Raw genomic sequence first — 23,658 nt, 5'->3', positions numbered from 1 at the left:
AAAGCCCGTGGAAACCCAGTAGGAATTGGATGCGGCGAGAGCCTACAAGTCGGCTGGCTGCTTACCGAGTGCTTTTTTACTCGGCGCATTTTAGATTTCTTTTTCAGGTCTTCGCTAACTGTCGCTCGAGGTGGGGGGAGCGTTTGAGAGCCGCATTTCCACCTGAGGGCCGTTTATGAGTGTCGATCCGGTCTGTGTACCTTGGGTCTTTTATATTTTGTTTGAAATAGTATCGCGAACCCTTTCTCCGTTTGCAACAAACCTTGACAACACATGTTTGTATTGCTTTTCGATTTGTTTTAGCTGTGGTGTTGTTTGATTTTAAATTGCATTATTCCAATGTTCAAGTTTATTTTCCTTTCTTTCCGTCATTTTCGTCACTTTTTGAGATTTGGAGCCTCGAAAATCGCGTAACGAAAGACCCAACGACTCTTCGTCTAGCGAAAACAGTCTGTTGGACCAATCAACCTAGACCCCTCATACTAAGCTTAGTTCATAAATTTCTTGGCTAAATCAAAAAGCATATAACATGCTCGTAATCACTCCACCCCAGTCCTCGTTGATTCGTGCAAGTATTTCTTCAATAAAAGTCCAGACAATTAATTACATGCTCAGGTGTGTGTTCGAGGTTATCGAGCTCTTAAACTCTCTCGTACAGGCCTAAAAAGAATCGAGATTGTAGAACGAAACTAAATAGAAATAATAAACATAAAGGAAATTCAAGTATGGCGTCGCCCAGACTTGAACTGGAGACCTTCAGTGTGTTAGACTGACGTGATAACCAACTACACCACGACACCATTTGAAGCACTCCGAGAAGGTCAGATAACCACAGAGGCAAGCCCGAACTTCCTAGAGCCTAGGGAAAAGCCCGTGGAAACCCAGTAGGAATTGGATGCGGCGAGAGCCTACAAGTCGGCTGGCTGCTTACCGAGTGCTTTTTTACTCGGCGCATTTTAGATTTCTTTTTCAGGTCTTCGCTAACTGTCGCTCGAGGTGGGGGGAGCGTTTGAGAGCCGCATTTCCACCTGAGGGCCGTTTATGAGTGTCGATCCGGTCTGTGTACCTTGGGTCTTTTATATTTTGTTTGAAATAGTATCGCGAACCCTTTCTCCGTTTGCAACAAACCTTGACAACACATGTTTGTATTGCTTTTCGATTTGTTTTAGCTGTGGTGTTGTTTTATTTTAAATTGCATTATTCTAATGTTCAAGTTTATTTTCCTTTCTTTCCGTCATTTTAGTCACTTTTTGAGATTTGGTGCCTCGAAAATCGCGTAACGAAAGACCCCTTTCTTTCCGTCATTTTAGTCACTTTTTGAGATTTGGTGCCTCGAAAATCGCGTAACGAAAGACCCAACGACTCTTCGTCTAGCGAAAACAGTCTGTTGGACCAATCAACCTAGACCCCTCATACTTAGATTAGTTCATAAATTTCTTGGCTAAATCAAAAAGCATATAACATGCTCGTAATCACTCCACCCCAGTCCTCGTTGATTCGTGCAAGTATTTCTTCAATAAAAGTCCAGACAATTAATTACATGCTCAGGTGTGTGTTCGAGGTTATCGAGCTCTTAAACTCTCTCGTACAGGCCTAAAAAGAATCGAGATTGTAGAACGAAACTAAATAGAAATAATAAACATAAAGGAAATTCAAGTATGGCGTCGCCCAGACTTGAACTGGAGACCTTCAGTGTGTTAGACTGACGTGATAACCAACTACACCACGACACCATTTGAAGCACTCCGAGAAGGTCAGATAACCTCAGAAGCAAGCCCGAACTTCCTAGAGCCTAGGGAAAAGCCCGTGGAAACCCAGTAGGAATTGGATGCGGCGAGAGCCTACAAGTCGGCTGGCTGCTTACCGAGTGCTTTTTTACTCGGCGCATTTTAGATTTCTTTTTCAGGTCTTCGCTAACTGTCGCTCGAGGTGGGGGGAGCGTTTGAGAGCCGCATTTCCACCTGAGGGCCGTTTATGAGTGTCGATCCGGTCTGTGTACCTTGGGTCTTTTATATTTTGTTTGAAATAGTATCGCGAACCCTTTCTCCGTTTGCAACAAACCTTGACAACACATGTTTGTATTGCTTTTCGATTTGTTTTAGCTGTGGTGTTGTTTGATTTTAAATTGCATTATTCCAATGTTCAAGTTTATTTTCCTTTCTTTCCGTCATTTTCGTCACTTTTTGAGATTTGGAGCCTCGAAAATCGCGTAACGAAAGACCCAACGACTCTTCGTCTAGAGAAAACCGTCTGTTGGACCAATCAACCTAGACCCCTCATACTAAGCTTAGTTCATAAATTTCTTGGCTAAATCAAAAAGCATATAACATGCTCGTAATCACTCCACCCCAGTCCTCGTTGATTCGTGCAAGTATTTCTTCAATAAAAGTCCAGACAATTAATTACATGCTCAGGTGTGTGTTCGAGGTTATCGAGCTCTTAAACTCTCTCGTACAGGCCTAAAAAGAATCGAGATTGTAGAACGAAACTAAATAGAAATAATAAACATAAAGGAAATTCAAGTATGGCGTCGCCCAGACTTGAACTGGAGACCTTCAGTGTGTTAGACTGACGTGATAACCAACTACACCACGACACCATTTGAAGCACTCCGAGAAGGTCAGATAACCACAGAGGCAAGCCCGAACTTCCTAGAGCCTAGGGAAAAGCCCGTGGAAACCCAGTAGGAATTGGATGCGGCGAGAGCCTACAAGTCGGTTGGCTGCTTACCGAGTGCTTTTTTACTCGGCGCATTTTAGATTTCTTTTTCAGGTCTTCGCTAACTGTCGCTCGAGGTGGGGGGAGCGTTTGAGAGCCGCATTTCCACCTGAGGGCCGTTTATGAGTGTCGATCCGGTCTGTGTACCTTGGGTCTTTTATATTTTGTTTGAAATAGTATCGCGAACCCTTTCTCCGTTTGCAACAAACCTTGACAACACATGTTTGTATTGCTTTTCGATTTGTTTTAGCTGTGGTGTTGTTTGATTTTAAATTGCATTATTCCAATGTTCAAGTTTATTTTCCTTTCTTTCCGTCATTTTCGTCACTTTTTGAGATTTGGAGCCTCGAAAATCGCGTAACGAAAGACCCAACGACTCTTCGTCTAGCGAAAACAGTCTGTTGGACCAATCAACCTAGACCCCTCATACTAAGCTTAGTTCATAAATTTCTTGGCTAAATCAAAAAGCATATAACATGCTCGTAATCACTCCACCCCAGTCCTCGTTGATTCGTGCAAGTATTTCTTCAATAAAAGTCCAGACAATTAATTACATGCTCAGGTGTGTGTTCGAGGTTATCGAGCTCTTAAACTCTCTCGTACAGGCCTAAAAAGAATCGAGATTGTAGAACGAAACTAAATAGAAATAATAAACATAAAGGAAATTCAAGTATGGCGTCGCCCAGACTTGAACTGGAGACCTTCAGTGTGTTAGACTGACGTGATAACCAACTACACCACGACACCATTTGAAGCACTCCGAGAAGGTCAGATAACCACAGAGGCAAGCCCGAACTTCCTAGAGCCTAGGGAAAAGCCCGTGGAAACCCAGTAGGAATTGGATGCGGCGAGAGCCTACAAGTCGGCTGGCTGCTTACCGAGTGCTTTTTTACTCGGCGCATTTTAGATTTCTTTTTCAGGTCTTCGCTAACTGTCGCTCGAGGTGGGGGGAGCGTTTGAGAGCCGCATTTCCACCTGAGGGCCGTTTATGAGTGTCGATCCGGTCTGTGTACCTTGGGTCTTTTATATTTTGTTTGAAATAGTATCGCGAACCCTTTCTCCGTTTGCAACAAACCTTGACAACACATGTTTGTATTGCTTTTCGATTTGTTTTAGCTGTGGTGTTGTTTGATTTTAAATTGCATTATTCCAATGTTCAAGTTTATTTTCCTTTCTTTCCGTCATTTTCGTCACTTTTTGAGATTTGGAGCCTCGAAAATCGCGTAACGAAAGACCCAACGACTCTTCGTCTAGCGAAAACAGTCTGTTGGACCAATCAACCTAGACCCCTCATACTAAGCTTAGTTCATAAATTTCTTGGCTAAATCAAAAAGCATATAACATGCTCGTAATCACTCCACCCCAGTCCTCGTTGATTCGTGCAAGTATTTCTTCAATAAAAGTCCAGACAATTAATTACATGCTCAGGTGTGTGTTCGAGGTTATCGAGCTCTTAAACTCTCTCGTACAGGCCTAAAAAGAATCGAGATTGTAGAACGAAACTAAATAGAAATAATAAACATAAAGGAAATTCAAGTATGGCGTCGCCCAGACTTGAACTGGAGACCTTCAGTGTGTTAGACTGACGTGATAACCAACTACACCACGACACCATTTGAAGCACTCCGAGAAGGTCAGATAACCACAGAGGCAAGCCCGAACTTCCTAGAGCCTAGGGAAAAGCCCGTGGAAACCCAGTAGGAATTGGATGCGGCGAGAGCCTACAAGTCGGCTGGCTGCTTACCGAGTGCTTTTTTACTCGGCGCATTTTAGATTTCTTTTTCAGGTCTTCGCTAACTGTCGCTCGAGGTGGGGGGAGCGTTTGAGAGCCGCATTTCCACCTGAGGGCCGTTTATGAGTGTCGATCCGGTCTGTGTACCTTGGGTCTTTTATATTTTGTTTGAAATAGTATCGCGAACCCTTTCTCCGTTTGCAACAAACCTTGACAACACATGTTTGTATTGCTTTTCGATTTGTTTTAACTGTGGTAATGTTTGATTTTAAATTGCATTATTCTCATGTTCAAGTTTATTTTCCTTTCTTTCCGTCATTTTCGTCACTTTTTGAGATTTGGAGCCTCGAAAATCGCGTAACGAAAGACCCAACGACTCTTCGTCTAGCGAAAACAGTCTGTTGGACCAATCAACCTAGACCCCTCATACTAAGCTTAGTTCATAAATTTCTTGGCTAAATCAAAAAGCATATAACATGCTCGTAATCACTCCACCCCAGTCCTTGTTGATTCGTGCAAGTATTTCTTCAATAAAAGTCCAGACAATTAATTACATGCTCAGGTCTGTGTTCGAGGTTATCGAGCTCTTAAACTCTCTCGTACAGACCTAAAAAGAATCGAGATTGTAGAACGAAACTAAATAGAAATAATAAACATAAAGAAAATTCAAGTATGGCGTCGCCCAAACTTGAACTGGAGACCTTCAGTGTGTTAGACTGACGTGATAACCAACTACACCACGACACCATTTGAAGCACTCCGAGAAGGTCAGATAACCACAGAGGCAAGCCCGAACTTCCTAGAGCCTAGGGAAAAGCCCGTGGAAACCCAGTAGGAATTGGATGCGGCGAGAGCCTACAAGTCGGCTGGCTGCTTACCGAGTGCTTTTTTACTCGGCGCATTTTAGATTTCTTTTTCAGGTCTTCGCTAACTGTCGCTCGAGGTGGGGGGAGCGTTTGAGAGCCGCATTTCCACCTGAGGGCCGTTTATGAGTGTCGATCCGGTCTGTGTACCTTGGGTCTTTTATATTTTGTTTGAAATAGTATCGCGAACCCTTTCTCCGTTTGCAACAAACCTTGACAACACATGTTTGTATTGCTTTTCGATTTGTTTTAGCTGTGGTGTTGTTTGATTTTAAATTGCATTATTCCAATGTTCAAGTTTATTTTCCTTTCTTTCCGTCATTTTCGTCACTTTTTGAGATTTGGAGCCTCGAAAATCGCGTAACGAAAGACCCAACGACTCTTCGTCTAGCGAAAACAGTCTGTTGGACCAATCAACCTAGACCCCTCATACTAAGCTTAGTTCATAAATTTCTTGGCTAAATCAAAAAGCATATAACATGCTCGTAATCACTCCACCCCAGTCCTCGTTGATTCGTGCAAGTATTTCTTCAATAAAAGTCCAGACAATTAATTACATGCTCAGGTGTGTGTTCGAGGTTATCGAGCTCTTAAACTCTCTCGTACAGGCCTAAAAAGAATCGAGATTGTAGAACGAAACTAAATAGAAATAATAAACATAAAGGAAATTCAAGTATGGCGTCGCCCAGACTTGAACTGGAGACCTTCAGTGTGTTAGACTGACGTGATAACCAACTACACCACGACACCATTTGAAGCACTCCGAGAAGGTCAGATAACCACAGAGGCAAGCCCGAACTTCCTAGAGCCTAGGGAAAGGCCCGTGGAAACCCAGTAGGAATTGGATGCGGCGAGAGCCTACAAGTCGGCTGGCTGCTTACCGAGTGCTTTTTTACTCGGCGCATTTTAGATTTCTTTTTCAGGTCTTCGCTAACTGTCGCTCGAGGTGGGGGGAGCGTTTGAGAGCCGCATTTCCACCTGAGGGCCGTTTATGAGTGTCGATCCGGTCTGTGTACCTTGGGTCTTTTATATTTTGTTTGAAATAGTATCGCGAACCCTTTCTCCGTTTGCAACAAACCTTGACAACACATGTTTGTATTGCTTTTCGATTTGTTTTAGCTGTGGTGTTGTTTGATTTTAAATTGCATTATTCCAATGTTCAAGTTTATTTTCCTTTCTTTCCGTCATTTTCGTCACTTTTTGAGATTTGGAGCCTCGAAAATCGCGTAACGAAAGACCCAACGACTCTTCGTCTAGAGAAAACAGTCTGTTGGACCAATCAACTTAGACCCCTCATACTAAGCTTAGTTCATAAATTTCTTGGCTAAATCAAAAAGCATATAACATGCTCGTAATCACTCCACCCCAGTCCTCGTTGATTCGTGCAAGTATTTCTTCAATAAAAGTCCAGACAATTAATTACATGCTCAGGTGTGTGTTCGAGGTTATCGAGCTCTTAAACTCTCTCAAATAGGCCTAAAAAGAATCGAGATTGTAGAACGAAACTAAATAGAAATAATAAACATAAAGGAAATTCAAGTATGGCGTCGCCCAGACTTGAACTGGAGACCTTCAGTGTGTTAGACTGACGTGATAACCAACTACACCACGACACCATTTGAAGCACTCCGAGAAGGTCAGATAACCACAGAGGCAAGCCCGAACTTCCTAGAGCCTAGGGAAAAGCCCGTGGAAACCCAGTAGGAATTGGATGCGGCGAGAGCCTACAAGTCGGCTGGCTGCTTACCGAGTGCTTTTTTACTCGGCGCATTTTAGATTTCTTTTTCAGGTCTTCGCTAACTGTCGCTCGAGGTGGGGGGAGCGTTTGAGAGCCGCATTTCCACCTGAGGGCCGTTTATGAGTGTCGATCCGGTCTGTGTACCTTGGGTCTTTTATATTTTGTTTGAAATAGTATCGCGAACCCTTTCTCCGTTTGCAACAAACCTTGACAACACATGTTTGTATTGCTTTTCGATTTGTTTTAGCTGTGGTGTTGTTTGATTTTAAATTGCATTATTCCAATGTTCAAGTTTATTTTCCTTTCTTTCCGTCATTTTCGTCACTTTTTGAGATTTGGAGCCTCGAAAATCGCGTAACGAAAGACCCAACGACTCTTCGTCTAGCGAAAACAGTCTGTTGGACCAATCAACCTAGACCCCTCATACTAAGCTTAGTTCATAAATTTCTTGGCTAAATCAAAAAGCATATAACATGCTCGTAATCACTCCACCCCAGTCCTTGTTGATTCGTGCAAGTATTTCTTCAATAAAAGTCCAGACAATTAATTACATGCTCAGGTGTGTGTTCGAGGTTATCGAGCTCTTAAACTCTCTCGTACAGACCTAAAAAGAACCGAGATTGTAGAACGAAACTAAATAGAAATAATAAACATAAAGGAAATTCAAGTATGGCGTCGCCCAGACTTGAACTGGAGACCTTCAGTGTGTTAGACTGACGTGATAACCAACTACACCACGACACCATTTGAAGCACTCCGAGAAGGTCAGATAACCACAGAGGCAAGCCCGAACTTCCTAGAGCCTAGGGAAAAGCCCGTGGAAACCCAGTAGGAATTGGATGCGGCGAGAGCCTACAAGTCGGCTGGCTGCTTACCGAGTGCTTTTTTACTCGGCGCATTTTAGATTTCTTTTTCAGGTCTTCGCTAACTGTCGCTCGAGGTGGGGGGAGCGTTTGAGAGCCGCATTTCCACCTGAGGGCCGTTTATGAGTGTCGATCCGGTCTGTGTACCTTGGGTCTTTTATATTTTGTTTGAAATAGTATCGCGAACCCTTTCTCCATTTGCAACAAACCTTGACAACACATGTTTGTATTGCTTTTCGATTTGTTTTAGCTGTGGTGTTGTTTGATTTTAAATTGCATTATTCCAATGTTCAAGTTTATTTTCCTTTCTTTCCGTCATTTTCGTCACTTTTTGAGATTTGGAGCCTCGAAAATCGCGTAACGAAAGACCCAACGACTCTTCGTCTAGAGAAAACAGTCTGTTGGACCAATCAACCTAGACCCCTCATACTAAGCTTAGTTCATAAATTTCTTGGCTAAATCAAAAAGCATATAACATGCTCGTAATCACTCCACCCCAGTCCTCGTTGATTCGTGCAAGTATTTCTTCAATAAAAGTCCAGACAATTAATTACATGCTCAGGTGTGTGTTCGAGGTTATCGAGCTCTTAAACTCTCTCCTATAGGCCTAAAAAGAATCGAGATTGTAGAACGAAACTAAATAGAAATAATAAACATAAAGGAAATTCAAGTATGGCGTCGCCCAGACTTGAACTGGAGACCTTCAGTGTGTTAGACTGACATGATAACCAACTACACCACGACACCATTTGAAGCACTCCGAGAATGTCAGTTAACCACAAAGGCAAGCCCGAACTTCCTAGAGCCTAGGGAAAAGCCCGTGGAAACCCAATAGGAATTGGATGCGGCGAGAGCCTACAAGTCGGCTGGCTGCTTACCGAGTGCTTTTTTACTCGGCGCATTTTAGATTTCTTTTTAGAGCCTACAAGTCGGCTGGCTGCTTACCGAGTGCTTTTTTACTCGGCGCATTTTAGATTTCTTTTTCAGGTCTTCGCTAACTGTCGCTCGTTACCGAGTGCTTTTTTACTCGGCGCATTTTAGATTTCTTTTTCAGGTCTTCGCTAACTGTCGCTCGAGGTGGGGGGAGCTTTTGAGAGCCGCATTTCCACCTGAGGGCCGTTTATGAGTGTCGATCCGGTCTGTGTACCTTGGGTCTTTTATATTTTGTTTGAAATAGTATCGCGAACCCTTTCTCCGTTTGCAACAAACCTTGACAACACATGTTTGTATTGCTTTTCGATTTGTTTTAGCTGTGGTGATGTTTGATTTTAAATTGCATTATTCCAATGTTCAAGTTTATTTTCCTTTCTTTCCGTCATTTTCGTCACTTTTTGAGATTTGGAGCCTCGAAAATCGCGTAACGAAAGACCCAACGACTCTTCGTCTAGCGAAAACAGTCTGTTGGACCAATCAACCTAGACCCCTCATACTAAGCTTAGTTCATAAATTTCTTGGCTAAATCAAAAAGCATATAACATGCTCGTAATCACTCCAGCCCAGTCCTCGTTGATTCGTGCAAGTATTTCTTCAATAAAAGTCCAGACAATTAATTACATGCTCAAGTGTGTGTTCGAGGTTATCGAGCTCTTAAACTCTCCGTACAGGCCTAAAAAGAATCGAGATTGTAGAACGAAACTAAATAGAAATAATAAACATAAAGGAAATTCAAGTATGGCGTCGCCCAGACTTGAACTGGAGACCTTCAGTGTGTTAGACTGACGTGATAACCAACTACACCACGACACCATTTGAAGCACTTCGAGAAGGTCAGATAACCATAGAGGCAAGCCCGAACTTCCTAGAACCTAGGGAAAAGCCCGTGGAAACCCAGTAGGAATTGGATGCGGCGAGAGCCTACAAGTCGGCTGGCTGCTTACCGAGTGCTTTTTTACTCGGCGCATTTTAGATTTCTTTTTCAGGTCTTCGCTAACTGTCGCTCGAGGTGGGGGGAGCGTTTGAGAGCCGCATTTCCACCTGAGGGCCGTTTATGAGTGTCGATCCGGTCTGTGTACCTTGGGTCTTTTATATTTTGTTTGGACTAGTATCGCGAACCCTTTCTCCGTTTGCAACAAACCTTGACAACACATGTTTGTATTGCTTTTCGATTTGTTTTAGCTGTGGTGTTGTTTGATTTTAAATTGCATTATTCTAATGTTCAAGTTTATTTTCCTTTCTTTCCGTCATTTTCGTCACTTTTTGAGATTTGGAGCCTCGAAAATCGCATAACGAAAGACCCAACGACTCTTCGTCTAGCGAAAACAGTCTGTTGGACCAATCAACCTAGACCCCTCATACTTAGCTTAGTTCATAAATTTCTTGGCTAAATCAAAAAGCATATAACATGCTCGTAATCACTCCACCCCAGTCCTCGTTGATTCGTGCAAGTATTTCTTCAATAAAAGTCCAGACAATTAATTACATGCTCAGGTGTGTGTTCGAGGTTATCGAGCTCTTAAACTCTCTCGTACAGGCCTAAAAAGAATCGAGATTGTAGAACGAAACTAAATAGAAATAATAAACATAAAGGAAATTCAAGTATGGCGTCGCCCAGACTTGAACTGGAGACCTTCAGTGTGTTAGACTGACGTGATAACGAACTACACCACGACACCATTTGAAGCACTCCGAGAAGGTCAGATAACCACAGAGGCAAGCCCGAACTTCCTAGAGCCTAGGGAAAAGCCCGTGGAAACCCAGTAGGAATTGGATGCGGCGAGAGCCTACAAGTCGGCTGGCTGCTTACCGAGTGCTTTTTTATTCGGCGCATTTTAGATTTCTTTTTCAGGTCTTCGCTAACTGTCGCTCGAGGTGGGGGGAGCGTTTGAGAGCCGCATTTCCACCTGAGGGCCGTTTATGAGTGTCGATCCGGTCTGTGTACCTTGGGTCTTTTATATTTTGTTTGAAATAGTATCGCGAACCCTTTCTCCGTTTGCAACAAACCTTGACAACACATGTTTGTATTGCTTTTCGATTTGTTTTAGCTGTGGTGTTGTTTGATTTTAAATTGCATTATTCCAATGTTCAAGTTTATTTTCCTTTCTTTCCGTTATTTTCGTCACTTTTTGAGATTTGGAGCCTCGAAAATCGCGAAACGAAAGACCCAACGACTCTTCGTCTAGCGAAAACAGTCTGTTGGACCAATCAACCTAGACCCCTCATACTAAGCTTAGTTCATAAATTTCTTGGCTAAATCAAAAAGCATATAACATGCTCGTAATCACTCCATCCCAGTCCTCGTTGATTCGTGCAAGTATTTCTTCAATAAAAGTCCAAAGAATTAATTATATGCTCAGGTGTGTGTTCGAGGTTATCGAGCTCTTAAACTCTCGCGTACAGGCCTAAAAAGAATCGAGATTGTAGAACGAAACTAAATAGAAATAATAAACATAAAGGAAATTCAAGTATGGCGTCGCCCAGACTTGAACTGGAGACCTTCAGTGTGTTAGACTGACTTGATAACCAACTACACCACGACACCATTTGAAGAACTTCGAGAAGGTCAGATAACCACAGAGGCAAGCCCGAACTTCCTAGAGCCTAGGGAAAAGCCCGTGGAAACCCAGTAGGAATTGGATGCGGCGAGAGCCTACAAGTCGGTTGTCTGCTTACCGAGTGCTTTTTTACTCGGCGCATTTTAGATTTCTTTTTCAGGTCTTCGCTAACTGTCGCTCGAGGTGGGGGGAGCGTTTGAGAGCCGCATTTCCACCTGAGGGCCGTTTATGAGTGTCGATCCGGTCTGTGTACCTTGGGTCTTTTATATTTTGTTTGAAATAGTATCGCGAACCCTTTCTCCGTTTGCAACAAACCTTGACAACACATGTTTGTATTGCTTTTCGATTTGTTTTAGCTGTGGTGTTGTTTGATTTTAAATTGCATTATTCTAATGTTCAAGTTTATTTTCCTTTCTTTCCGTCATTTTCGTCACTTTTTGAGATTTGGAGCCTCGAAAATCGCGTAACGAAAGACCCAACGACTCTTCGTCTAGCGAAAACAGTCTGTTGGACCAATCAACCTAGACCCCTCATACTAAGCTTAGTTCATAAATTTCTTGGCTAAATCAAAAAGCATATAACATGCTCGTAATCACTCCACCCCAGTCCTCGTTGATTCGTGCAAGTATTTCTTCAATAAAAGTCCAGACAATTAATTACATGCTCAGGTGTGTGTTCGAGGTTATCGAGCTCTTAAACTCTCTCGTACAGGCCTAAAAAGAATCGAGATTGTAGAACGAAACTAAATAGAAATAATAAACATAAAGGAAATTCAAGTATGGCGTCGCCCAGACTTGAACTGGAGACCTTCAATGTGTTAGACTAACGTGATAACCAACTACACCACGACACCATTTGAAGAACTCCGAGAAGGTCAGATAACCACAGAGGCAAGCCCGAACTTCCTAGAGCCTAGGGAAAAGCCCGTGGAACCCCAATAGGAATTGGATGCGGCAAGAGCCTACAAGTCGGCTGGCTGCTTACCGAGTGCTTTTTTACTCGGCGCATTTTAGATTTCTTTTTCAGGTCTTCGCTAACTGTCGCTCGAGGTGGGGGGAGCTTTTGAGAGCCGCATTTCCACCTGAGGGCCGTTTATGAGTGTCGATCCGGTCTGTGTACCTTGGGTCTTTTATATTTTGTTTGAAATAGTATCGCGAACCCTTTCTCCGTTTGCAACAAACCTTGACAACACATGTTTGTATTGCTTTTCGATTTGTTTTAGCTGTGGTGTTGTTTGATTTTAAATTGCATTATTNCAATGTTCAAGTTTATTTTCCTTTCTTTCCGTCATTTTCGTCACTTTTTGAGATTTGGAGCCTCGAAAATCGCGTAACGAAAGACCCAACGACTCTTCGTCTAGCGAAAACAGTCTGTTGGACCAATCAACCTAGACCCCTCATACTAAGCTTAGTTCATAAATTTCTTGGCTAAATCAAAAAGCATATAACATGCTCGTAATCACTCCACCCCAGTCCTCGTTGATTCGTGCAAGTATTTCTTCAATAAAAGTCCAGACAATTAATTACATGCTCAGGTGTGTGTTCGAGGTTATCGAGCTCTTAAACTCTCTCGTACAGGCCTAAAAAGAATCGAGATTGTAGAACGAAACTAAATAGAAATAATAAACATAAAGGAAATTCAAGTATGGCGTCGCCCAGACTTGAACTGGAGACCTTCAGTGTGTTAGACTGACGTGATAACCAACTACACCACGACACCATTTGAAGCACTCCGAGAAGGTCAGATAACCACAGAGGCAAGCCCGAACTTCCTAGAGCCTAGGGAAAAGCCCGTGGAAACCCAGTAGGAATTGGATGCGGCGAGAGCCTACAAGTCGGCTGGCTGCTTACCGAGTGCTTTTTTACTCGGCGCATTTTAGATTTCTTTTTCAGGTCTTCGCTAACTGTCGCTCGAGGTGGGGGGAGCTTTTGAGAGCCGCATTTCCACCTGAGGGCCGTTTATGAGTGTCGATCTGGTCTGTGTTCCTTGGGTCTTTTATATTTTGTTTGAAATAGTATCGCAAACCCTTTCTCCGTTTGCAACAAACCTTGACAACACATGTTTGTATTGCTTTTCGATTTGTTTTAGCAACCCTTTCTCCGTTTGCAACAAACCTTGACAACACATGTTTGTATTGCTTTTCGATTTGTTTTAGCTGTCCTTTCTCCGTTTGCAACAAACCTTGACAACACATGTTTGTATTGCTTTTCGATTTGTTTTAGCTGTGGTGTTGTTTGATTTTAAATTGCATTATTCTAATGTTCAAGTTTATTTTCCTTTCTTTCCATCATTTTCGTCACTTTTTGAGATTTGGTGCCTCGAAAATCACGTAACGAAAGACCCAACGACTCTTCGTCTAGCGAAAACAGTCTGTTGGACCAATCAACCTAGACCCCTCATACTAAGCTTAGTTCATAAATTTCTTGGCTAAATCAAAAAGCATATAACATGCTCGTAATCACTCCATCCCAGTCCTCGTTGATTCGTGCAAGTATTTCTTCAATAAAATTCCAGACAATTAATTATATGCTCAGGTGTGTGTTCGAGGTTATCGAGCTCTTAAACTCTCGCGTACAGGCCTAAAAAGAATCGAGATTGTAGAACGAAACTAAATAGAAATAATAAACATAAAGGAAATTCAAGTATGGCGTCGCCCAGACTTGAACTGGAGACCTTTAGTGTGTTAGACTGACGTGATAACCAACTACACCACGACATTATTTGAAGAACTTCGAGAAGGTCAGATAACCATAGAGGCAAGCCCAAATTTCCTAGAGCCTAGGGAAAAGCCCGTGGAAACCCAGTAGGAATTGGATGCGGCGAGAGCCTACAAGTCGGCTGTCTGCTTACCGAGTGCTTTTTTACTCGGCGCATTTTAGATTTCTTTTTCAGGTCTTCGCTAACTGTCGCTCGAGGTGGGGGGAGCGTTTGAGAGCCGCATTTCCACCTGAGGGCCGTTTATGAGTGTCGATCCGGTCTGTGTACCTTGGGTCTTTTATATTTTGTTTGAAATAGTATCGCGAACCCTTTCTCCGTTTGCAACAAACCTTGACAACACATGTTTGTATTGCTTTCGATTTGTTTTAGCTGTGGTGTTGTTTGATTTTAAATTGCATTATTCTAATGTTCAAGTTTATTTTCCTTTCTTTCCGTCATTTTTGTCACTTTTTGAGATTTGGAGCCTCGAAAATCGCGTAACGAAAGACCCAACGACTCTTCGTCTAGCGAAAACAGTCTGTTGGACCAATCAACCTAGACCCCTCATACTAAGCTTAGTTCATAAATTTCTTGGCTAAATCAAAAAGCATATAACATGCTCGTAATCACTCCACCCCAGTCCTCGTTGATTCGTGCAAGTATTTCTTCAATAAAAGTCCAGACAATTAATTACATGCTCAGGTGTGTGTTCGAGGTTATCGAGCTCTTAAACTCTCTCGTACAGGCCTAAAAAGAATCGAGATTGTAGAACGAAACTAAATAGAAATAATAAACATAAAGGAAATTCAAGTATGGCATCGCCCAGACTTGAACTGGAGACCTTCAGTGTGTTAGACTGACATGATAACCAACTACACCACGACACCATTTGAAGCACTCCGAGAAGGTCAGATAACCACAGAGGCAAGCCCGAACTTCCTAGAGCCTAGGGAAAAGCCCGTGGAAACCCAGTAGGAATTGGATGCGGCGAGAGCCTACAAGTCGGCTGGCTGCTTACCGAGTGCTTTTTTACTCGGCGCATTTTAGATTTCTTTTTCAGGTCTTCGCTAACTGTCGCTCGAGGTGGGGGGAGCGTTTGAGAGCCGCATTTCCACCTGAGGGCCGTTTATGAGTGTCGATCCGGTCTGTGTACCTTGGGTCTTTTATATTTTGTTTGAAATAGTATCGCGAACCCTTTCTCCGTTTGCAACAAACCTTGACAACACATGTTTGTATTGCTTTTCGATTTGTTTTAGCTGTGGTGTTGTTTGATTTTAAATTGCATTATTCCAATGTTCAAGTTTATTTTCCTTTCTTTCCGTCATTTTCGTCACTTTTTGAGATTTGGAGCCTCGAAAATCGCGTAACGAAAGACCCAACGACTCTTCGTCTAGCGAAAACAGTCTGTTGGACCAATCAACCTAGACCCCTCATACTAAGCTTAGTTCATAAATTTCTTGGCTAAATCAAAAAGCATATAACATGCTCGTAATCACTCCACCCCAGTCCTCGTTGATTCGTGCAAGTATTTCTTCAATAAAAGTCCAGACAATTAATTACATGCTCAGGTGTGTGTTCGAGGTTATCGAGCTCTTAAACTCTCTCGTACAGGCCTAAAAAGAATCGAGATTGTAGAACGAAACTAAATAGAAATAATAAACATAAAGGAAATTCAAGTATGGCGTCGCCCAGACTTGAACTGGAGACCTTCAGTGTGTTAGACTGACGTGATAACCAACTACACCACGACACCATTTGAAGCACTCCGAGAAGGTCAGATAACCACAGAGGCAAGCCCGAACTTCCTAGAGCCTAGGGAAAAGCCCGTGGAAACCCAGTAGGAATTGAATGCGGCGAGAGCCTACAAGTCGGCTGGCTGCTTACCGAGTGCTTTTTTACTCGGCGCATTTTAGATTTCTTTTTCAGGTCTTCGCTAACTGTCGCTCGAGGTGGGGGGAGCGTTTGAGAGCCGCATTTCCACCTGAGGGCCGTTTATGAGTGTCGATCCGGTCTGTGTACCTTGGGTCTTTTATATTTTGTTTGAAATAGTATCGCGAACCCTTTCTCCGTTTGCAACAAACCTTGACAACACATGTTTGTATTGCTTTTCGATTTGTTTTAGCTGTGGTGTTGTTTGATTTTAAATTGCATTATTCTAATGTTCAAGTTTATTTTCCTTTCTTTCCGTCATTTTCGTCACTTTTTGAGATTTGGAGCCTCGAAAATCGCGTAACGAAAGACCCAACGACTCTTCGTCTAGCGAAAACAGTCTGTTGGACCAATCAACCTAGACCCCTCATACTTAGCTTAGTTCATAAATTTCTTGGCTAAATCAAAAAGCATATAACATGCTCGTAATCACTCCACCCCAGTCCTCGTTGATTCGTGCAAGTATTTCTTCAATAAAAGTCCAGACAATTAATTACATTCTCAGGTGTGTGTTCGAGGTTATCGAGCTCTTAAACTCTCTCGTACAGGCCTAAAAAGAATCGAGATTGTAGAACGAAACTAAATAGAAATAATAAACATAAAGGAAATTCAAGTATGGCGTCGCCCAGACTTGAACTGGAGACCTTCAGTGTGTTAGACTGACGTGATAACCAACTACACCACGACACCATTTGAAGCACTTCGAGAAGGTCAGATAACCACAGAGGCAAGCCCGAACTTCCTAGAGCCTAGGGAAAAGCCCGTGGAAACCCAGTAGGAATTGGATGCGGCGAGAGCCTACAAGTCGGCTGGCTGCTTACCGAGTGCGTTTTTACTCGGCGCATTTTAGATTTCTTTTTCAGGTCTTCGCTAACTGTCGCTCGAGGTGGGGGGAGCGTTTGAGAGCCGCATTTCCACCTGAGGGCCGTTTATGAGTGTCGATCCGGTCTGTGTACCTTGGGTCTTTTATATTTTGTTTGAAATAGTATCGCGAACCCTTTCTCCGTTTGCAACAAACCTTGACAACACATGTTTGTATTGCTTTTCGATTTGTTTTAGCTGTGGTGTTGTTTGATTTTAAATTGCATTATTCTAATGTTCAAGTTTATTTTCCTTTCTTTCCGTCATTTTCGTCACTTTTTGAGATTTGGAGCCTCGAAAATCGCGTAACGAAAGACCCAACGACTCTTCGTCTAGCGAAAACAGTCTGTTGGACCAATCAACCTAGACCCCTCATACTTAGCTTAGTTCATAAATTTCTTGGCTAAATCAAAAAGCATATAACATGCTCGTAATCACTCCACCCCAGTCCTCGTTGATTCGTGCAAGTATTTCTTCAATAAAAGTCCAGACAATTAATTACATGCTCAGGTGTGTGTTCGAGGTTATCGAGCTCTTAAACTCTCTCGTACAGGCCTAAAAATAATCGAGATTGTAGAACGAAACTAAATAGAAATAATAAACATAAAGGAAATTCAAGTATGGCGTCGCCCAGACTTGAACTGGAGACCTTCAGTGTGTTAGACTGACGTGATAACCAACTACACCACGACACCATTTGAAGCACTCCGAGAAGGTCAGATAACCACAGAGGCAAGCCCGAACTTCCTAGAGCCTAGGGAAAAGCCCGTGGAAACCCAGTAGGAATTGGATGCGGCGAGAGCCTACAAGTCGGCTGGCTGCTTACCGAGTGCTTTTTTACTCGGCGCATTTTAGATTTCTTTTTCAGGTCTTCGCTAACTGTCGCTCGAGGTGGGGGGAGCGTTTGAGAGCCGCATTTCCACCTGAGGGCCGTTTATGAGTGTCGATCCGGTCTGTGTACCTTGGGTCTTTTATATTTTGTTTGAAATAGTATCGCGAACCCTTTCTCCGTTTGCAACAAACCTTGACAACACATGTTTGTATTGCTTTTCGATTTGTTTTAGCTGTGGTGTTGTTTGATTTTAAATTGCATTATTCCAATGTTCAAGTTTATTTTCCTTTCTTTCCGTCATTTTCGTCACTTTTTGAGATTTGGAGCCTCGAAAATCGCGTAACGAAAGACCCAACGACTCTTCGTCTAGCGAAAACAGTCTGTTGGACCAATCAACCTAGACCCCTCATACTAAGCTTAGTTCATAAATTTCTTGGCTAAATCAAAAAGCATATAACATGCTCGTAATCACTCCACCCCAGTCCTCGTTGATTCGTGCAAGTATTTCTTCAATAAAAGTCCAGACAATTAATTACATGCTCAGGTGTGTGTTCGAGGTTATCGAGCTCTTAAACTCTCTCGTACAGGCCTAAAAAGAATCGAGATTGTAGAACGAAACTAAATAGAAATAATAAACATAAAGGAAATTCAAGTATGGCGTCGCCCAGACTTGAACTGGAGACCTTCAGTGTGTTAGACTGACGTGATAACCAACTACACCACGACACCATTTGAAGCACTTCGAGAAGGTCAAATAACCACAGAGGCAAGCCCGAACTTCCTAGAGCCTAGGGAAAAGCCCGTGGAAACCCAGTAGGAATTGGATGCGGCGAGAGCCTACAAGTCGGCTGGCTGCTTACCGAGTGCTTTTTTACTCGGCGCATTTTAGATTTCTTTTTCAGGTCTTCGCTAACTGTCGCTCGAGGTGGGGGGAGCGTTTGAGAGCCGCATTTCCACCTGAGGGCCGTTTATGAGTGTCGATCCGGTCTGTGTACCTTGGGTCTTTTATATTTTGTTTGAAATAGTATCGCGAACCCTTTCTCCGTTTGCAACAAACCTTGACAACACATGTTTGTATTGCTTTTCGATTTGTTTTAGCTGTGGTGTTGTTTGATTTTAAATTGCATTATTCCAATGTTCAAGTTTATTTTCCTTTCTTTCCGTCATTTTCGTCACTTTTTGAGATTTGGAGCCTCGAAAATCGCGTAACGAAAGACCCAACGACTCTTCGTCTAGCGAAAACAGTCTGTTGGACCAATCAACCTAGACCCCTCATACTAAGCTTAGTTCATAAATTTCTTGGCTAAATCAAAAAGCATATAACATGCTCGTAATCACTCCACCCCAGTCCTCGTTGATTCGTGCAAGTATTTCTTCAATAAAAGTCCAGACAATTAAGTACATGCTCAGGTGTGTGTTCGAGGTTATCGAGCTCTTAAACTCTCTCGTACAGGCCTAAAAAGAATCGAGATTGTAGAACGAAACTAAATAGAAATAATAAACCTAAAGGAAATTCAAGTATGGCGTCGCCCAGACTTGAACTGGAGACCTTCAGTGTGTTAGACTGACGTGATAACCAACTACACCACGACACCATTTGAAGCACTCCGAGAAGGTCAGATAACCACAGAGGCAAGCCCGAACTTCCTAGAGCCTAGGGAAAAGCCCGTGGAAACCCAGTAGGAATTGAATGCGGCGAGAGCCTACAAGTCGGCTGGCTGCTTTCCGAGTGCTTTTTTACTCGACGCATTTTAGATTTCTTTTTCAGGTCTTCGCTAACTGTCGCTCGAGGTGGGGGGAGCGTTTGAGAGCCGCATTTCCACCTAAGGGCCGTTTATGAGTGTCGATCCGGTCTGTGTACCTTGGGTCTTTTATATTTTGTTTGAAATAGTATCGCGAACCCTTTCTCCGTTTGCAACAAACCTTGACAACACATGTTTGTATTGCTTTTCGATTTGTTTTAGCTGTGGTGTTGTTTGATTTTAAATTGCATTATTCCAATGTTCAAATTTATTTTCCTTTCTTTCCGTCATTTTCGTCACTTTTTGAGATTTGGAGCCTCGAAAATCGCGTAACGAAAGACCCAACGACTCTTCGTCTAGCGAAAACAGTCTGTTGGACCAATCAACCTAGACCCCTCATACTAAGCTTAGTTCATAAATTTCTTGGCTAAATCAAAAAGCATATAACATGCTCGTAATCACTCCACCCCAGTCCTCGTTGATTCGTGCAAGTATTTCTTCAATAAAAGTCCAGACAATTAATTACATGCTCAGGTGTGTGTTCGAGGTTATCGAGCTCTTAAACTCTCTCGTACAGGCCTAAAAAGAATCGAGATTGTAGAACGAAACTAAATAGAAATAATAAACATAAAGGAAATTCAAGTATGGCGTCGCCCAGACTTGAACTGGAGACCTTCAGTGTGTTAGACTGACGTGATAACCAACTACACCACGACACCATTTGAAGCACTCCGAGAAGGTCAGATAACCACAGAGGCAAGCCCGAACTTCCTAGAGCCTAGGGAAAAGCCCGTGGAAACCCAGTAGGAATTGGATGCGGCGAGAGCCTACAAGTCGGCTGGCTGCTTACCGAGTGCTTTTTTACTCGGCGCATTTTAGATTTCTTTTTCAGGTCTTCGCTAACTGTCGCTCGAGGTGGGGGGAGCGTTTGAGAGCCGCATTTCCACCTGAGGGCCGTTTATGAGTGTCGATCCGGTCTGTGTACCTTGGGTCTTTTATATTTTGTTTGAAATAGTATCGCGAACCCTTTCTTCGTTTGCAACAAACCTTGACAACACATGTTTGTATTGCTTTTCGATTTGTTTTAGCTGTGGTGTTGTTTGATTTTAAATTGCATTATTCTAATGTTCAAGTTTATTTTCCTTTCTTTCCGTCATTTTCGTCACTTTTTGAGATTTGGAGCCTCGAAAATCGCGTAACGAAAGACCCAACGACTCTTCGTCTAGCGAAAACAGTCTGTTGGACCAATCAACCTAGACCCCTCATACTAAGCTTAGTTCATAAATTTCTTGGCTAAATCAAAAAGCATATAACATGCTCGTAATCACTCCACCCCAGTCCTCGTTGATTCGTGCAAGTATTTCTTCAATAAAAGTCCAGACAATTAATTACATGCTCAGGTGTGTGTTCGAGGTTATCGAGCTCTTAAACTCTCTCGTACAGGCCTAAAAAGAATCGAGATTGTAGAATGAAACTAAATAGAAATAATAAACATAAAGGAAATTCAAGTATGGCGTCGCCCAGACTTGAACTGGAGACTTTCAGTGTGTTAGACTGACGTGATAACCAACTACACCACGACACCATTTGAAGCACTTTGAGAAGGTCAGATAACCACAGAGGCAAGCCCGAAGTTCCTAGAGCCTAGGGAAAAGCTCGTGGAAACCCAGTAGGAATTGGATGCGGCGAGAGCCTACAAGTCGGCTGGCTGCTTACCGAGTGCTTTTTTACTCGGCGCATTTTAGATTTCTTTTTCAGGTCTTCGCTAACTGTCGCTCGAGGTGGGGGGAGCGTTTGAGAGCCGCATTTCCACCTGAGGGCCGTTTATGAGTGTCGATCCGGTCTGTGTACCTTGGGTCTTTTATATTTTGTTTGAAATAGTATCGCGAACCCTTTCTCCGTTTGCAACAAACCTTGACAACACATGTTTGTATTGTTTTTCGATTTGTTTTAGCTGTGGTGTTGTTTGATTTTAAATTGCATTATTCCAATGTTCAAATTTATTTTCCTTTCTTTCCGTCATTTTCGTCACTTTTTGAGATTTGGAGCCTCGAAAATCGCGTAACGAAAGACCCAACGACTCTTCGTCTAGCGAAAACAGTCTGTTGGACCAATCAACCTAGACCCCTCATACTAAGCTTAGTTCATAAATTTCTTGGCTAAATCAAAAAGCATATAACATGCTCGTAATCACTCCACCCCAGTCCTCGTTGATTCGTGCAAGTATTTCTTCAATAAAAGTCCAGACAATTAATTACATGTTCAGGTGTGTGTTCGAGGTTATCGAGCTCTTAAACTCTCTCGTACAGGCCTAAAAAGAATCGAGATTGTAGAATGAAACTAAATAGAACTAATAAACATAAAGGAAATTCAAGTATGGCGTCGCCCAGACTTGAACTGGAGACCTTCAGTGTGTTAGACTGACGTGATAACCAACTACACCACGACACCATTTGAAGCACTCCGAGAAGGTCAGATAACCACAGAGGCAAGCCCGAACTTCCTAGAGCCTAGGGAAAAGCCCGTGGAAACCCAGTAGGAATTGGATGCGGCGAGAGCCTACAAGTCGGCTGGCTGCTTACCGAGTGCTTTTTTACTCGGCGCATTTTAGATTTCTTTTTCAGGTCTTCGCTAACTGTCGCTCGAGGTGGGGGGAGCGTTTGAGAGCCGCATTTCCACCTGAGGGCCGTTTATGAGTGTCGATCCGGTCTGTGTACCTTGGGTCTTTTATATTTTGTTTGAAATAGTATCGCGAACCCTTTCTCCGTTTGCAACAAACCTTGACAACACATGTTTGTATTGCTTTTCGATTTGTTTTAGCTGTGGTGTTGTTTGATTTTAAATTGCATTATTCCAATGTTCAAGTTTATTTTCCTTTCTTTCCGTCATTTTCGTCACTTTTTGAGATTTGGAGCCTCGAAAATCGCGTAACGAAAGACCCAACGACTCTTCGTCTAGCGAAAACAGTCTGTTGGACCAATCAACCTAGACCCCTCATACTAAGCTTAGTTCATAAATTTCTTGGCTAAATCAAAAAGCATATAACATGCTCGTAATCACTCCACCCCAGTCCTCGTTGATTCGTGCAAGTATTTCTTCAATAAAAGTCCAGACAATTAATTACATGTTCAGGTGTGTGTTCGAGGTTATCGAGCTCTTAAACTCTCTCGTACAGGCCTAAAAAGAATCGAGATTGTAGAACGAAACTAAATAGAAATAATAAACATAAAGGAAATTCAAGTATGGCGTCGCCCAGACTTGAACTGGAGACCTTCAGTGTGTTAGACTGACGTGATAACCAACTACACCACGACACCATTTGAAGCACTCCGAGAAGGTCAGATAATTACAGAGGTAAGCCCGAAGTTCCTAGAGCCTAGGGAAAAGCCCGTGGAAACCCAGTAGGAATTGGATGCGGCGAGAGCCTACAAGTCGGCTGGCTGCTTACCGAGTGCTTTTTTACTCGGCGCATTTTAGATTTCTTTTTCAGGTCTTCGCTAACTGTCGCTCGAGGTGGGGGGAGCGTTTGAGAGCCGCATTTCCACCTGAGGGCCGTTTATGAGTGTCGATCCGGTCTGTGTACCTTGGGTCTTTTATATTTTGTTTGAAATAGTATCGCGAACCCTTTCTCCGTTTGCAACAAACCTTGACAACACATGTTTGTATTGCTTTTCGATTTGTTTTAGCTGTGGTGTTGTTTGATTTTAAATTGCATTATTCCAATGTTCAAGTTTATTTTCCTTTCTTTCCGTCATTTTCGTCACTTTTTGAGATTTGGAGCCTCGAAAATCGCGTAACGAAAGACCCAACGACTCTTCGTCTAGCGAAAACAGTCTGTTGGACCAATCAACCTAGACCCCTCATACTAAGCTTAGTTCATAAATTTCTTGGCTAAATCAAAAAGCATATAACATGCTCGTAATCACTCCACCCCAGTCCTCGTTGATTCGTGCAAGTATTTCTTCAATAAAAGTCCAGACAATTAATTACATGCTCAGGTGTGTGTTCGAGGTTATCGAGCTCTTAAACTCTCTCGTACAGGCCTAAAAAGAATCGAGATTGTAGAACGAAACTAAATAGAAATAATAAACATAAAGGAAATTCAAGTATGGCGTCGCCCAGACTTGAACTGGAGACCTTCAATGTGTTAGACTGACGTGATAACCAACTACACCACGACACCATTTGAAGC

The 23,658-nt window shown here is 42.6% G+C and overlaps 26 non-coding genes across 26 annotated transcripts; all 26 read right to left on the bottom strand.

The window, feature by feature from the left end:
* Positions 1-726: 726 nt before the first annotated feature.
* On the bottom strand, positions 727-800 carry TRNAV-AAC. The gene has a single exon. It is a non-coding gene; the product is annotated as a tRNA-Val (tRNA).
* An 859-nt stretch (positions 801-1,659) lies between these two features.
* TRNAV-AAC lies at positions 1,660-1,733 on the bottom strand. The gene has a single exon. It is a non-coding gene; the product is annotated as a tRNA-Val (tRNA).
* A 792-nt stretch (positions 1,734-2,525) lies between these two features.
* Positions 2,526-2,599, bottom strand: TRNAV-AAC. The gene has a single exon. It is a non-coding gene; the product is annotated as a tRNA-Val (tRNA).
* A 792-nt stretch (positions 2,600-3,391) lies between these two features.
* On the bottom strand, positions 3,392-3,465 carry TRNAV-AAC. The gene has a single exon. It is a non-coding gene; the product is annotated as a tRNA-Val (tRNA).
* Positions 3,466-4,257: 792 nt separating this feature from the next.
* On the bottom strand, positions 4,258-4,331 carry TRNAV-AAC. The gene has a single exon. It is a non-coding gene; the product is annotated as a tRNA-Val (tRNA).
* A 792-nt stretch (positions 4,332-5,123) lies between these two features.
* Positions 5,124-5,197, bottom strand: TRNAV-AAC. Its single transcript has one exon. It is a non-coding gene; the product is annotated as a tRNA-Val (tRNA).
* A 792-nt stretch (positions 5,198-5,989) lies between these two features.
* On the bottom strand, positions 5,990-6,063 carry TRNAV-AAC. Its single transcript has one exon. It is a non-coding gene; the product is annotated as a tRNA-Val (tRNA).
* A 792-nt stretch (positions 6,064-6,855) lies between these two features.
* On the bottom strand, positions 6,856-6,929 carry TRNAV-AAC. The gene has a single exon. It is a non-coding gene; the product is annotated as a tRNA-Val (tRNA).
* Positions 6,930-7,721: 792 nt separating this feature from the next.
* TRNAV-AAC lies at positions 7,722-7,795 on the bottom strand. Its single transcript has one exon. It is a non-coding gene; the product is annotated as a tRNA-Val (tRNA).
* A 792-nt stretch (positions 7,796-8,587) lies between these two features.
* TRNAV-AAC lies at positions 8,588-8,661 on the bottom strand. Its single transcript has one exon. It is a non-coding gene; the product is annotated as a tRNA-Val (tRNA).
* Positions 8,662-9,586: 925 nt separating this feature from the next.
* Positions 9,587-9,660, bottom strand: TRNAV-AAC. Its single transcript has one exon. It is a non-coding gene; the product is annotated as a tRNA-Val (tRNA).
* Positions 9,661-10,452: 792 nt separating this feature from the next.
* TRNAV-AAC lies at positions 10,453-10,526 on the bottom strand. The gene has a single exon. It is a non-coding gene; the product is annotated as a tRNA-Val (tRNA).
* Positions 10,527-11,318: 792 nt separating this feature from the next.
* Positions 11,319-11,392, bottom strand: TRNAV-AAC. The gene has a single exon. It is a non-coding gene; the product is annotated as a tRNA-Val (tRNA).
* Positions 11,393-12,184: 792 nt separating this feature from the next.
* On the bottom strand, positions 12,185-12,258 carry TRNAV-AAC. The gene has a single exon. It is a non-coding gene; the product is annotated as a tRNA-Val (tRNA).
* A 792-nt stretch (positions 12,259-13,050) lies between these two features.
* On the bottom strand, positions 13,051-13,124 carry TRNAV-AAC. The gene has a single exon. It is a non-coding gene; the product is annotated as a tRNA-Val (tRNA).
* A 1,791-nt stretch (positions 13,125-14,915) lies between these two features.
* On the bottom strand, positions 14,916-14,989 carry TRNAV-AAC. The gene has a single exon. It is a non-coding gene; the product is annotated as a tRNA-Val (tRNA).
* Positions 14,990-15,781: 792 nt separating this feature from the next.
* TRNAV-AAC lies at positions 15,782-15,855 on the bottom strand. Its single transcript has one exon. It is a non-coding gene; the product is annotated as a tRNA-Val (tRNA).
* Positions 15,856-16,647: 792 nt separating this feature from the next.
* Positions 16,648-16,721, bottom strand: TRNAV-AAC. The gene has a single exon. It is a non-coding gene; the product is annotated as a tRNA-Val (tRNA).
* Positions 16,722-17,513: 792 nt separating this feature from the next.
* Positions 17,514-17,587, bottom strand: TRNAV-AAC. The gene has a single exon. It is a non-coding gene; the product is annotated as a tRNA-Val (tRNA).
* A 792-nt stretch (positions 17,588-18,379) lies between these two features.
* TRNAV-AAC lies at positions 18,380-18,453 on the bottom strand. The gene has a single exon. It is a non-coding gene; the product is annotated as a tRNA-Val (tRNA).
* Positions 18,454-19,245: 792 nt separating this feature from the next.
* TRNAV-AAC lies at positions 19,246-19,319 on the bottom strand. The gene has a single exon. It is a non-coding gene; the product is annotated as a tRNA-Val (tRNA).
* Positions 19,320-20,111: 792 nt separating this feature from the next.
* Positions 20,112-20,185, bottom strand: TRNAV-AAC. The gene has a single exon. It is a non-coding gene; the product is annotated as a tRNA-Val (tRNA).
* Positions 20,186-20,977: 792 nt separating this feature from the next.
* Positions 20,978-21,051, bottom strand: TRNAV-AAC. The gene has a single exon. It is a non-coding gene; the product is annotated as a tRNA-Val (tRNA).
* A 792-nt stretch (positions 21,052-21,843) lies between these two features.
* TRNAV-AAC lies at positions 21,844-21,917 on the bottom strand. The gene has a single exon. It is a non-coding gene; the product is annotated as a tRNA-Val (tRNA).
* Positions 21,918-22,709: 792 nt separating this feature from the next.
* On the bottom strand, positions 22,710-22,783 carry TRNAV-AAC. The gene has a single exon. It is a non-coding gene; the product is annotated as a tRNA-Val (tRNA).
* A 792-nt stretch (positions 22,784-23,575) lies between these two features.
* TRNAV-AAC lies at positions 23,576-23,649 on the bottom strand. The gene has a single exon. It is a non-coding gene; the product is annotated as a tRNA-Val (tRNA).
* Between the last annotated feature and the right edge of the window lie 9 nt (positions 23,650-23,658).

The sequence above is a fragment of the Cucurbita maxima genome, unplaced genomic scaffold (assembly GCF_002738345.1).
Source record: "Cucurbita maxima cultivar Rimu unplaced genomic scaffold, Cmax_1.0 Cma_Scf00019, whole genome shotgun sequence".
In the NCBI taxonomy this organism is placed as follows: Eukaryota; Viridiplantae; Streptophyta; class Magnoliopsida; order Cucurbitales; family Cucurbitaceae; genus Cucurbita; species Cucurbita maxima.
Note: the sequence above shows the minus strand (reverse complement) of the source record. Positions and strands in the feature narration are given on the sequence as shown.